General features: G+C 35.2%; 1 protein-coding gene and 1 long non-coding RNA gene across 2 annotated transcripts in view; both read left to right on the forward strand.

Annotated features, from left to right (window-relative positions):
• EYS (eyes shut homolog) overlaps positions 1–15,057 on the forward strand; it is a 723,820-nt gene that overhangs the window by 150,410 nt on the left and 558,353 nt on the right. The window lies entirely within an intron of this gene.
• LOC128785680 (uncharacterized) lies at positions 4,859–5,861 on the forward strand. Its single transcript, XR_008429986.1, has 3 exons — positions 4,859–4,937; positions 5,200–5,307; positions 5,805–5,861. It is a non-coding gene; the product is annotated as an uncharacterized LOC128785680 (long non-coding RNA).

Here is a 15,057-nt window from a genome sequence, read left to right on the forward strand (position 1 = left end):
AATTTCCCATTTGCCACGCAACCCAGAATTATGCACTCTTTCAGTGAGATGCTGCCTTTATTTTTAGGTACAGGGATGACAGGGATGGATGAGCATTTTACCAGTACTTTTTGTAGCCAACTGAGCCAGTCAAACTGGACTCTCATGATGAGAAATAAACATCACTCTCATAGATGAAGGTCTTTAATTTATACCTTGGTCCTACCTACAGCTAAACTAAAAGGCTGACAAATTAGCACTGTAAGAAATAAATGGATTTTGCATGAGAAGAGAGAGGACTGTTCTCTATCTTTGTCATATCCTAATCACATAGAAAACTAGGGGAGTTATTTTCCTTTATTTTTATGACAAAAACAACTGTAAGTCAGTATGAGCAAATGGACTTCTTGGCTTTACACTTAAATCTTGTGCAGCTGCTTTTAGTTACCAATAATGTTTCCTATTGTGATTTTTACATTCAGATTCAATGAATCTCAACTGAATTGACTTTGTAACTGCACCCCACAGGTAGACTAAGTGTTCTTTGGGCTATTAAAGTGCCTGTTGCCCTGGAGCTTTCCAGAAGTGGATATAAAGTCCAAATAGCAGCTGGAAGACACACAGTGAAACTTACTTTGAAAAAAAAAAAAAAAAAAAAAGATAGCTGCTGCTTCTCGAAGTTTCTGGTCATATTTACAGTAGAGTGTGATTGGTAGAGCTAAGAATATGATGAAATTGTTCATAGTTTCCAAGTAGCCTTTCTCTTATTTTCTTTGGTATATATTAGTAAATCATGTCTCAGTTATCGGAGCTTCATCCTTTTCTGCAGAGATGAAACTCTGTTAAGATGATCTCTGGACTTTCTGGAGTGTTTGCAGCTCTCTTGGCTTTCCATATCTATCGAATTACCTACTCTAAGCTACTGCAGAAGCATGTAATGAAAGGCATTTCAGTGTAATGCATTGCACAGAAATATAGAACTAACTGGCCTGATAAGAATCAGAGGCAACTTCTATTTTGCCTGAAATTGCAGACATAGTGAGCTAGATTCTGCTGCTCTTGACTCTTATTTTCTGCAGCACCCCTTGAGTTTCGTGTGACATTTGAAATATTTATTTTATGCATAATGAAGCTCATAAGATGTGAGTAAAAATGTAATCACTATTTCTCTTTTCTTAAATAAATGTTTTCAAAAGCTTGTAAGGCTACTTTGTGAACTCTTTTCCAGACTACACATCTCACATGCTAATGTTTCAAATATTTCACTGGATGAACAAACACCAATGCCTTTCAAAGTAAAGCCATAGATTCGTAAAGGTATTATCTGATACTTAATTTTCTGTGGTAAATAACTACTGTCCTCTGATTCTGAAAAGTGGCTGTGATTCAACAATCTTTGGTAAGCAGTGAGAGCTTTGAAAATGTACCTGTTTTTCTCTTATGAAGGAATGACTTTCACATTGGTCTTTGGCAAAAAAATGAAACCTTATTAGAAGAACGCTGTCTTGAGTGATTTAGTATCATTCTGAGTTAAGCTGGTGTATATTTATGTGCTTGTGCCATTGTACAAGAGAAAATAATTTGGTTTTGATTTTATTTTTTTGTTTGTTTGGGCAGGAGGTATTTAAATGACTCTTCATGTCAGTGATACATATTCTAAAATTTTCGTATTGACTTAGAATATTTTTCTGCTTGTAATTCAATTTCTACTTTGCTGTAGTTTTAATGTTTGAAGACAGTCTTACCAAATCAGATCTTTTTAGTCTGCGCTGTCTCCCACAGAATAAACTTGGAGATAAATTCTGACTTAAAACAGATTCCAGTGAAGAAAATGTAACTAATAATCTGATGAAGGCATTATAATAAATTTCAGAGACTTACATGTTTTTTACACCTCAGTTGGCAAATGGTCAAAATGAGAGTTAATTTTATTTTTCTAGAATCTTTATCTGAATTTTGAGGTGAAAAATACTGGCAGTTGGGTCTTCTCCATGAAGTTTATTAAAGCATTAAAACAAAAAGGCTAATTGCAAGGGAAATTTGCAGCATATGATGACAAGGAGTACTTCTCACTGTGTGAGTGTTCAGAATGATGCATCTTGAAAAGCTGATCAATTTTATTTTACAACACTTCTACAGCAAACCCAAGGGTAATTTGAAAGATAAAAGCATTTAACACAAAAACATGGAATTGTGATTATAAGAATTAATGTTTATTTCTACTAGATAGACTTTATATTGAACCATATCTAAGGAATGATGAACTTTTATAATTTCTTTCAATTTAAGTGAAAGACATTGGAATTAGATACTGAAGTGCTCTCAACTTATGAGTCTAATCACCATAAGAATTAGCTGGAAATTACCTGGCAAAGGTCTGTTTATGTATTCTAATATGGCTTGTAGAAGACAAACATTTCATAGAAATACCTTGAATTAAAAAAAACTTCTGTCTAATTGTGAAATTTTTTTTTTTTTTGAGTTCTACTTGTCTGGAATAGGAATCTTTCAATGTCTGTGGCTTGAATTGAATGTGCAGGGGTTCCAGAAACCCTCAAAAAGATCCCAAAGTCAGAAAGGCCCAATGACCAGGGAAAATCCCACCTCTCAACCCATTTCACAGAGGTTCCTTTGCCCTTGCAGTTGAGTGGAAAGCTATATCATCTAATAATTGTAACAGTTTGCCATTAAAAAAATTATAAATTTCATTTGAAAACATTCACAGAAGAGAAGTGTATATTATCCTGTCAACATCATGAGCAGTTTTTCCCCAAATTATTATTTTTCAGGTTTCTATTCCATAGGTTCTAAAATCAATTTATCTTCCAAGACCATCTATGATCTACTGTGACCTGACTCAACAGCTGTCAACCTGCTCCCTGCTTAAGCCTCCTGTCCTGGCCTACCAGATGTTGCCTGAAATTTGAGCTTCTTTTCCAGAGCACAGAAGTTTTGCACAGGCAAATTGCTCCTATTTTTTTTTTTTCTTTTTAGCATATAAATAATATCTGTGCCTTTTGTTATGCCCTTAAACAGGTTTTCCTTCTGGCTAGAAGTCTCAAGTGTATTTGGGAACCCACTGATTTACATGTGAAGGAAAACAAATAAAAAGGGACAGAGAAAAAGATTGACAAGGGTTTTTCAAAGTCACACAACAACTCAGAAACAGCACCTGTCAAGGAATTAGCCTTGCTCTATGGCCCATCCTAGGCTCGTGTGACTATGCTTTCAGTATTTGACCTTCTCATGTGAAACTCCAGATTTGCAACTCAGAATTTGTAATTCTGAACCAGAAATTTGAGGCAAAATTAGCTAATATACATATGTCAGGGAATGCACCAGAATATTGAATCCATATTGGACTTTTCAATGCTTCCTGATTTTCACAGCTAACCCTAACTTGACAAGCCCTGTGGCTTTAACTATTGAAGTTGACAGCTGACATTTGTTCTCAGCATGAATGAGAAACAGCCTTCTTCTTGTATGTTGTTGGCAAGTTGTTCTCTTGATCTTTTTGTCCTTTTGGATGCCTCAAGCAAATTGAGATTACTCAGTTGTCACTAGAAAAATCAAAACGAGTTAATGCATATTGATTAAAAAAAAAAAAAACAAAAACCGTCAAACTTGCAACAGCAGTGATACAGTTAATATTCTAGTTTAATGAGATGGATTAATTTTAAAGCAAAAAGTATGTTATCTCCTCATAGCATTTGTTCTGTGTTTTATTTTGTTTAAAATTCTTCAGGTTCTTTTACTGATATAAATAACGCCAAGCATAAATAGTTTCATATATATCAAAATGTAATAAGGGTATTGTGTTTACTTTTAAAGAACACAAAATTTTCATTGTGAAAACAGTTGTAAAAGTATCAATACCATTAAAATTTACAATTACCTTAGATATAATTTTCAATAAAGCTACATTATAAGATGATGTTAAGGAATATCAGTATTTTTATCCATTCTGATTTCCTTTCTTGCTTTCTCTTTCATCTTCCTGCCTGATAGAAAAATACTTCCCTATGGATGTTTTGCCCTATATTCTTTTTTTAGCTAGACCAAATAATTTTAGTAAAATCATTAGACTAGATAAAATCATGACAGACAATTCAAGAGAACAGCTCAAAAGTTTGTTTTAAAAATGTATTTAAGCTATAAATTCTGAGAAAAAGGAAACGATCATTAACTGCCTTCCTTATCATGACTTGTTCATGCTGTGAGCATGTGAATGAGTTTTCAAATGTGCTAGTGCTTAAACTGTGTTGAAATTCAAAATTATTTTGCATGAATTAATTAGTTCTAACTTAAATTTAAAACAAACTAGTGAACACCAAAATATAGCTTGTTCAAGGTCAAGTATCTACCAGTAAAAATATTTTTCAAATATGTTGATTTCCTTAGAGATAAAATTTACTGTCTTCAATCTGTATCAGTATAGTGTGGATGACAAATAGATTGAGAGTAGCCTTGCAGAGAAGGAATTGAGGTTAATCACAGATGAATAAATGGGAATATTGTAGAAACTTGCATCTCAGAAAGAAAACTGTATGCTTTTTGGTAATGAAACATTGGAAAAGGTTGTCCAGAGAGCTGGTAGATGCCCCATCCCTGAAGGCATTCAAGGTTGGGTTGGACAGAGCTCTGAGCAATCTGACCTAGTTGAAGATAGCCCTGTTCATTGCAGTGATGTTGGACTTTAAAGGTCTTTTACAACTGAAACTATTCTATAATTCTATGATCCTAGACTGCATAACAAGAGTGGTCCCCAGGCCAAAGAGTGACCGGTCATTCTGTCACTCTACTCTGCTCTTGTGAGGCCCCACCTGGAGTACTCTCCTGGAACATCATAGAATCATAGAATCAGCATCATAGAACAAGCCAGGTTGGAAAGGACCCATAAGGAGTACTCCCAGTTCTGGGAACCCCAGCACAAGGCAGACATGGACCTGGTAAAACAGGTTGGGAGCTGGCCAGAAGCATCATCAGGGAGGGCTGAAATACCTCTCCTGTGAAGACAGGCCGAGAAAGATAGCATTATTGAGACTGGGGGAAAAACGACTCCAGGGAAACCTTACTAGGACCCTTCAACTTAAAAAGGGTTTATAAAAAAAGTACAGAGATACTTTTGTCATGGGCTTGCAGCAATATGACAAGTGATAATTTTAAACTGAAAACTGTTAATTTAGATGAGATAAAAGGAAGAAATCTTTTATTACAAAGGTGGTAAGACACTAGAAAAGACTGTCCAGAGAAACTGAGGATGCCCCATCCCTGGAAGTGCTCAAGACCAAGTTGGATGGGGCTTTGAGCAACTCAGTCTAGTGAAAGGTAACACTGTTCACAGCAGAGAGCTTGGACTAGATGATCTTTTACGGTCCCTTTCAAGCCAAATAATTGTATGATTCTATGATACTAGCAGTACCTAAGTAGTGTGTTAATAATTTATTGCTATCAATTATTAGATTTTTTCTTCCATTCAACCTTTTTTTTTTTCTTATTCTGATTACATTTCAGCTTTTAATGTTTAGAGTTTAAACACAAATTTTCTACTGTCTGTACTAAACATATTTTATCTGTGGTAAAATCTCTTCCCTGTGTGTATATATTCCCTGTAAAACTATGTAAAATAATTCAGGACATCAATACACACTATGCAGAAGTAGAAATGACTCTACAAGCTTTTAAGTAATAGATAATCAAGTTCACTTTGTGTTGAATAACATTTTGAATGCAGAGACCTTGCCAAGGGGCACTCAAGCTTTGTTAGAGGAAAAAGCAAGGTTGTTCATAACAGTAATTGCTACATATCCTGGTATCTTTGGCAGCAAACATGTTTGCAAGACTCTGAATTCAGGACAAAGAAGTGAGAAATAAAGATTAACCCTTATTGAAATGAAAAAAAATCTGATGAAGACAAATTTAAGTGTTTCTAAAAAGTATTTATGTAAATAACATATCTGCAAAAATAGCAGAATATGAATGAAGGTAACTCTATTTGTCTTTTCAAGATAAATTATCACAGGGACAGGGAGCAGAATACAGACCCCATAATCCAAGTGGAAACAGTCAGTGACCTGCTACACTGCTTAGATACACAAAATTCCATGGATCTGGATTGCATCCGTCCAAGGGTACTGACAGAGCCGCTGGGAGAGCTCACCAAGCCCCTTTCAATCATTTACTAGCAGTCCTGGCTAACCAGGAAGACCCCAGGTGACTGGAGATGAGAAAATGTGAGGCCAATCTACAAGAATGACCAGGAGGAGGCAATTACAGGCCTGTCAGTCTGATCTTGCTGCTGGGAAAGGTTACGAAGCAGATTGTGACATCAAATGGCTCATGAAGGGTATCAGTCTTGGATAGACTGGATATTGGGAAAAATTTCTTAACTGAAAGGGTGGTCAAGCATGGAGACAGGCTGCCCAGCGAAGTGGTAGAATAACCATCTCTAGAAATGTTCAAGCAATGTCTAGATGTGGGACATGTTGGGGACATGTTTTAATGGTGAAGAGGGAAGTGTCAGGTTAATGGTTGGACTTGATCTTTGAGGTCCTTTCCAGCCTTACCAATCCTATGATTCTATAGGCAGATTATCAATCTTAAATTTTGGCATCTCTACTTTAGATGACCTTTACCGTTGTAAAACAAAAATTATTTTCTTCTCCAAATCATTGGCAGCAGACAGTCGAGGCACAAAATATGTGTATCAGATACATTTAAAAAGAAACAGACCAAAACAGACCAAAACAAAACAAAACCCAAAAACAAAACACCAAGAAAAGAAGAAGAAAAAGAAAACAAATGTTACAGGAATAGTCAAAGATATGTCCAGAGCAACTCAAAAGGTTAACTTTAGCTTCAAGTAGGAGTAACTTCAAGTTGTGCACAAAACCACTTACATGAGAGCTATTTAAATTAGAATAAGCATATCAGAACAGATGATAAACATAAGTCAAGTGGGAGTGATGATATAAGGATTTGTTTCTGTCAAATATTCCTGATATTTTATTTTATTTTAATTGCATGAGAAAGTGATGAAGAAGAAATGTTATACAGAATTTTATGCCAGAAGGTATAAAACAGAAGGTATATTATGTTCAGTATGCCCCTGCTTTGAAGCCTTCAAAAAAAAACCAACCAGATGCTGGCTTCAAGGCACCAGCTGCTCTCCCTTGGGTTTATATTCAAGACTCCTGACACCAACTGTGTCCAATAGTGTTGTGGGTCTCTTTGTGATGACATGGAGGACTTTCTGCTCAGTTCTGTAGACAATATCAGTTTGTGCAGTGCTGAAGCATGAACAACTCCTGTGAAAAAGGGTTTAATTTAGAAATTATAGAAATGTGCTCTATTAGTTTCATAGTAAACAGAGTTCAGTTTTCAATTCAGTTAAAAATGAAAATTCAGTCTTAATTGAATAAATATACATTAGAGATTCGGTACATCTCCTACTGCATGTAATAGTATCATAAAGGTTTTTAGATTTCCTTACTTCTTAAAATAATTTGGGCAAGGTCAAACAAAACGCATGCAAACAATCCATTTTACTTTCCTTTTTATATTCCAATTCCACAACTGTTTTGGGTCTGACATTATTGGCGTCCAGCCCAAACCTCCCTTCTTCCTCCCATACTTCCAGCACAGATTCTCTACAATCCTCAGTGCCTATGAAGTATCTTGTGTGACTCATTTGAACCTTTTCAGAGTTTTCTTAGTATCATCCTTCCCAATATAAAACCTTGCCCATTATACCAACAATCCTTAAAAAAAAAAAACATTTTCTATATCCATGAGGAAGGATCCTTGCTGTCTCAATCAGTATTGCATTAAGGTGGTCCAGAGACTGCCCATTATATTGTCTTTGTGGAAGTTTTTCCTCACTCTGTTCAGTCTACCTTCTCACATGCTGCTACATAGTATGAAGTAGGAAAGCAGAAAGGGAGAAAGTTCAGATAGCCTTGTTTAGTCAGCTTGGGCTGCTGAACACAGAGATGGAAAGCGCAAGCCATCATTTTTGGTATGATCTGACCCCAAAGGCTGGAATGGAACTAAGCAAAACAGAAGAGTTGAGAGGAGGGCTGAGTGGCATTTTTGCATAGTTCCTCTTTTATTTTCATTATTTTTTTCCTGTATTAGAGCAAAAGGATGGGCAAGGAATATAGGAGTCCTGTTTTTTCTTCCCATAACTTAACAGGTGTTGGTGACAATGCAGTATGTTTTCTACTAGCCCTTTGTTATGATCAATGAGGTAGAACTGATTTCTACCTTATGCATATTTTCTCTATGTAGCAACAAACAGATCTGGACAATCTGTAGAGACATAACCTGTAAAGAGTGAGACTTATATTTCTCATTCAGAATTGCAAGTTTACATTAGTGAAATTCCAGATAATTTATCCCAGCATAAGTGAGCACGGACAGGTTTTTTCAGCCCATCATGTTTGAAGCCATCTCTTCCAGTTAGATGCTGACAAGTTAATGGCCATTGTAACTCATCTAGATGCACTGTGTGGGAAAGTGTACCCATCAGGAGCAAAGACAGGTTCCCATCCTGAGACCTAGGCACAAATTGATGTCAGCAGGGCAGGGATAAAGGGTCACCACACTACTCTAAATTGCTGAGCATGGCTAATAAATCTAACTTGTATAGTTTGTAATTTGTCAAATAATTTATGCCACAGCAAAATACCTGTCATAATTTTGACAAAGGTGCAATTTTATTGCCTCCTGATAGCAGCAGATTAGTTCCTGTTTACACCATGATGACCTTTGACAGCCCTTTGCCCCAGAAGAGCCCTTCTAAATTAGTGATGCTTCTCACACATGCTCTTGGGATTTGTTCATAGCTGATCTCTGTTGTTAAATTCTGTTCTGTTGCACAGCCTACTCAGATGTACAAAGACATGTGGCATTATACAAGAGCCCCCAGTTGACTTTAAATTCAGATCAGGTCTGTTACTCAAGTGTAGATTTTCCCATTTGCGTTGGTGAAAGACATATACACTGATTTTACAGTTTGTAGTTATAATAACAGCATCAAGATAAAATACATGTTGATAATTAGCACAATGCTAAGAATTTGATTAATACAATGTAAGAACTTAAATGCAATTAGAAGTAAAACAAATTGAAAGACATCTGTTTGAAATAGGCAGAAGAACATTATGAAAAAAGGAGATCCATTGACTTTAGCAGTGAAGGGTTTTCTAGAATACTTATCTTTTATTAATTGATAATAATGTTTGGTTCTATTTCCTATTAAATAAATATTACTAGTCCTAAACATTAAAAGTTTGAAAGCCTTGTATCTTTTGTGCCAAATAATTACAGTAGAGAAGTCACTAGTCATATGGTTTACATAATTAGTCACACGAATTTTTAAATGCAGCATACTAGAAACTTTTAGTGCATTATAACACCTGATTTACTGTCAGATCAATGAAATTCATAAAAAAAGTTTCAGTGCATTTATTATATGTATTTGGCTTGAAGCAAATCTGACAGCCTGCATATCCATACTGCAATCGTCTATTATCTTTCCTCATACAAACAATTAAATAAAGACAGATCCTCCTAGTACCCATTGAGGGTAAATAGTCATAGATTTTTCTTTTCATTGTTTTCTTTCCGTTTTAACTTTAAATGTGCATACTTTTACTCCTACATGCAACTGGAACAGCCCGCTTTGCAGTTAATTTGCTGGATATTTTTGATTTTCTAATACAAAACTCTTCACAAAATGCTTTTCACTCTTGATTAAGCACATTCAGTATAGAAATAAAATTAAATGAGGAAAAAAGAATTCCTGACAAAGTATTTAATTAACTGTTTTTACTGTCATCACACAATGGGGACCTAAATAGCCTGGAATGTGAACAGGGGATACAGAACAATACCTTAAAACACAAAAGCTGTGATTATTCTAGATACTTATCTGCTACTGAGCTGTCAGGAAGAATTAAGATGAATTTCTGTTGACACTCATAGAGAAGACGCTAAAATACTTTAACTACTAAAACTGAAGAAAGTATTTGCTTAAACATAAAAATCTATAAGGTATATCAGATAAGAGATGTCATTGTACAAAACCTTATGTTGTTTCGATTTTGATTTTTTAAGGCATGTATCTTGCAAAAATAGTCATTAAAAGGGTGTCAAAGTGTCATTTTCTCCACATAATTAATATTCTAGCAAACACTAGCAAATTAAAATCTGTAAGTATTCTTGAGCATTTACATGCAACCACAAATAATGCTCCTTCCAGCAAGTTTTATGAATAAAGAATAGACCAGTTATTTCTATAATCCTTTTATTCTGATGTCATTATTAATTTAATTGCTAATTTCCCTGTATCTTATTTGGTTTTCACTAGATTCTGCCTAATGACTTAGGACAAGTTATCACAGAAAGTGTCATGAATATGAAAATGTGTGGAAAATGTTAAAAGCCTAGCAGTTGTGGTTGGACAAGTCATCTTCTAACATTTAATTATGGAAATATCTGATAATGTGACAGATGATTTTATGCACGGTTATAGCTATTTTAATTATAATGTGGAGAAATTTGAGTTGAAAACTGTCCTTATTATGCAAAGTTTAACAAATACCTCCCAATGAAATACTGTGTCATCATGCTGAGCTTTGGCTATCTGTTACACTAGCAAGTCTTCTCTATGGAGACCCTGGCTTGGGGAAGTTAAGATGTGAGCCAAATTTAAAACAAAAGAGAAAATCCTATTGACTTCAGTGGGCTCAAGTCCTTGGAGAGCAGCCTAAAGGACCCCAATGCCAGCCAGCTTACCCACAGCATCCACTTCTGTCCAGGCTGGAGCTGTTGTTTTCCTGGAGAACCATCTAGCTGGCACTCATAAGCCAGTTGGCACTGGAATTGTCAGACAGGGTAATTTTGTCAGTTTTCTTGCACAGACAATAAAAACAAATATGTCAAAAACCTGATTAATTGCTTCCTTGTTTTATATGCTTCAGGTTAGAAACTTGTCGATTTCTCAGGGCTCAGAAGGTCAGGGTGACCCCGAAATTGTAAAGAGTCTTCTCTCCCTATCCTGAAGCAGCCAAAGAAGGAGCCTGGAACGCGTCTGATTGCGTTTTCAAGGTTGTTCATTTATTCTTATCTATAAACATTCTTTCTCTGACCCGCTGAGCTCTGGTTAGCAAGGAGGCCATGGCACTCTGCTCTGCCCTGTTGGGTGGTGTTTACCTTTTATATCTAAAGTTACCTATACTATGTTTGCAATTTATTACCAATTCCCATCATCTATGTTAGACTGTGAATCTCTACCTTAAACCAATAGAAAAGTGTCACCATCAGCAAGACATGGAGGACAAGAAGAAGGAAAAGAAGGCTAGGACACGCTCAAATTCCTCCATCTTGTACCTCCTTGAACCCCCTGGAATTCTACTTTTCCACCCTGTGTTAGTTCAAATATCACACTACTAAAACCCTGTGACTTGTAATTCCTCATACAAAATTGACAGCTTTTTCCACAGGCTAAAATAGAAGCCACAGATGTTTCTGACTTCATGCCAGGGTGTCCAAGACCCCTGCCAGGATCTTGAGACAGCCAGGGCAGCCAAAGGGATATCCTGGACTCCAAGAGAAACTCTTTTCAGTTACCTAAACTCTTGAGGTGGTTGGACCTTACTCCTTTTTGCCTTTGTTTGATAGACTTGTTCTGGTCATCTCAAACTGCTTATTGCTTACACATAATAATAGACTAAAATGACTTATCAGCATAACTGGAAAGATGTATGCTAGTCACATGTGGTAAGAGACTGTTTATTTGTGGATATTCACCAAGATTAATATATCTGTCTTTATAAGACATGTTACCGAGCTGGCAGCAGTTACCAAATAGCAACAATCCTAATTTTATAGCTGTTCTGATACAACTGAGGACTCTGTTCCCTAAATCAAACATTACAATCCATCACATGGTTCAACTATGCTACAGACTCTGTAATGCTTACCTGCTGTAAAATCTTTTAAAAATCTGACCCTGTAGAGAATTAGTTCCTTGTTTAATAGCATATAGCCACAGCAACATATGTCCTACACTTCTTTTTTTCTTCAAATAAAACCCAGTTGTTAAACATTATGATATATATATATATACATATATATATATACATATATATATGATGTATACATATATATTATGATATATACACTATTGATAAATACTGATTTTTGCTGGGCACTGTTTATATTGGCACTTGCATAAAGCTATGAGAGACCTCTAGTCCAGAGTCTAGCTGCAAATGGCTAGGTATTAAATACTGCCTTTCTGAAGACTCTGACATGGAGAACAATATTTGAACTATTTCTCATTCATTTTCAGGTTACAGAAATTGCAAACTGTTTTTTCTTCCTCTCTTATGTTTATGCATCTTACAGAGACATTCAGCTGCAACATTTTCATCAGTGGTTAATGAGCTGCAGGGCAACCTACTGGCTTTCAGATTCCTCTTTTCTCTCTGTAGCCATTGTACTGCATTTCTCATTTCTTTTCTCATTTCTAAAAACAAGAACTAACACTGTCAAAGCTATGAATAATGTAGGTGAAGCTTGGATTGACTTTTCAAATCTTCTCAAGATATGAGAAATTAGGTTTGTTTCTTTGTGTACCTGTTTCCATTTCTGTCCTTTGTCTGTCTTGTTTGTGTGAGTTCTAAGATACTAGTACTGCCATATTTGTGGAGGCCACCTGTACATACAGAACCATAGAATCAGAGAATGGCTTGGGTTAGAAGGAATCTTAAAGACCATTTAATTCCAACCACCTGCCATGGGCACGGACACCTTCCACTAGATCAGGTTGCTCAATGCCCCATCCAACCTGGCCTTGAACACTGCCAGGTATGGGGCATATACAACTTCTCTGGGCAACCTCTTCCAGTACCCCACCACCCTCGCAGTAAAGAATTTCTTCCTAATATATCACTTTCACTTTGGAAAATTAATTTAAACATCTGAACAAACTGGAATTGGCATAATATAAAAACAATATTGTAAGAGAAAGAAAGGTTAAATATGCACAAAACCTAAAAATCTCTCATGAACAAGATTGTTGCTTTGGTTATGAAAACTGCCTGGAAGAATTTTCCAAATACTTCCTCAGTTTTGGCAGTTATTAAAAAAAAAAAAAAAACAAACAACGGAAATAAAAGTCATGGTGCAAAACTGAAAAATAAAAGAAGAATAAAGGAAGAGTGAATGGATTGTAGTCAATCCTTGAGTGATAATGTGTTTCGAGTAGAACTTCATGAAAAGTATTTCAAATAATTCTTCTAACACCAAAATATTAAACAAAAAGCTCCAAAAATTAAGGCATGAAATGGCTAAATTCCAAAAGTAAGTATAGATATTTATGTTCAGCTCTAGACCAGTTCTAGACTCATAAGAAAAATGCATATAGACTAGATGAGAGTAAATACAGTCTAGTGCCAGTGTAGTTATTTCGGCAATCTAGAGCTATAGATGTGTTAAATAATAGTTCAAAGATGTAATGCTGATCAATTTTCTCATATAATGAATTATGCAATTATGTAATTAGTTATAATGACAATAATAAAAAATATCAGAACAATTTAATTACTGAATTGCAAAACATGCTTTAGCTTTAAATGAGTCTGCTATAGCAAACTGCTTCAGCAATTGCTTGACTTCATAAAGCATTCTTCAAGTATTTATATAAACAGAAAAAAAAATCTGGAGGCATTTGAGGTTGAATCAGATTGGGTAAAAACCCAATAATCTAGGTTTTCTGGTGATCTCATAGAGAAGCTTGTTGAGTAAATTCTACAGGTGTATACTGAAGTACTATAAGAAGGCATATGCTAAAATGCTATAGTATTCTAAATTAACGCCATTAATAGTGTATGCTAAAAACAATCCATTTACTCTTCCTTTGTTCTTCTTTTATTTTTCAGTTTTGCACCATGACTTGTATTCCTGTTGTGTTGACTATGAATTTCTGCATAAAGGTGAATTTTATGCCATGTTATTTGGCTTCAAGTCCAGTAGAATTTTTAATCATCCAAGTAACTCTAATTATATAAGTGCCTTCTTTAAAATCAATACCATTCCTCACACTCCTAAATTGTACCCCAACTTAAGTGCTTTCTTGGATACAGGCCCAAAATACTGTCATTAGAAAATGTGTCTCTTTCTATTTCAAAGAAATGTAACAATAAAGGTGTATTTCTGTAAAACATTCACATCTCAGATGCATGCTCATTTTATAAGGTCAGGTTGAATCAATGGACCACATTAATAAAAATTATAAACAAACAAAATATAATTCAATATGTCTATTGATTCCCTTTAAATAATTTGAGAAGCCTGTTTTCATTACAAATGTGGACATATTTAATTAATATTTTTGTCCTCCATACTCCCATGAATTAAAATTAATTATAATGGAATTTTATGCAGATTTCATTTAAACTTGAAGAAAATTATACAGCTTACTGTTACTGCCTCTTTTGTGAGTCCTAGCAAGAACTGCTGCTTGGCTGGAAGGCAGAACTACAAATTTACATCTTTTAGAAATAAACAGCTAAAAGTAAACAGAATCAGTAACAATCAAAAGCTATTCCAACTACTGGAATGGGCAAAAAGTATACATGATAAGAGGTTTGCTGCTTGAGGCTGTCTTTTTCATCTTTGCTTTGAATTAAATATTTTAAATTGTTCCGATTAGACTGGCTGTGGATCTTAAGATTGTCTTTGCAGGAAAAAATTCAGAAGACTCAAAACCTTCCCAAATAATTTTAAAAATATCAACTGGAGCACTGAGTTAGAGGATTGCTATAATTGTCTCACTAGTACCTTCCTTTTCACATTTAACCTCTCTCTTCATACATTGACATCCTACATATAACATGGCATTTTTTTATACATAAGCTCTTTTTAGCTATCTCTGAACTATGCTTTAAACCTTACCTGAAAGTGGCCTACTTTCTTAGTTTAAGCATTTGATTTTGGAACTGTTTGTTCAGACACTCATCTTACAAATCCATGGAATTTTATGACCTGTACGTCTACGTCTTCATCAAT

Source organism: Vidua chalybeata, chromosome 3 (genome assembly GCF_026979565.1).
Source record: "Vidua chalybeata isolate OUT-0048 chromosome 3, bVidCha1 merged haplotype, whole genome shotgun sequence".
Classification (NCBI taxonomy): Eukaryota; Metazoa; Chordata; class Aves; order Passeriformes; family Viduidae; genus Vidua; species Vidua chalybeata.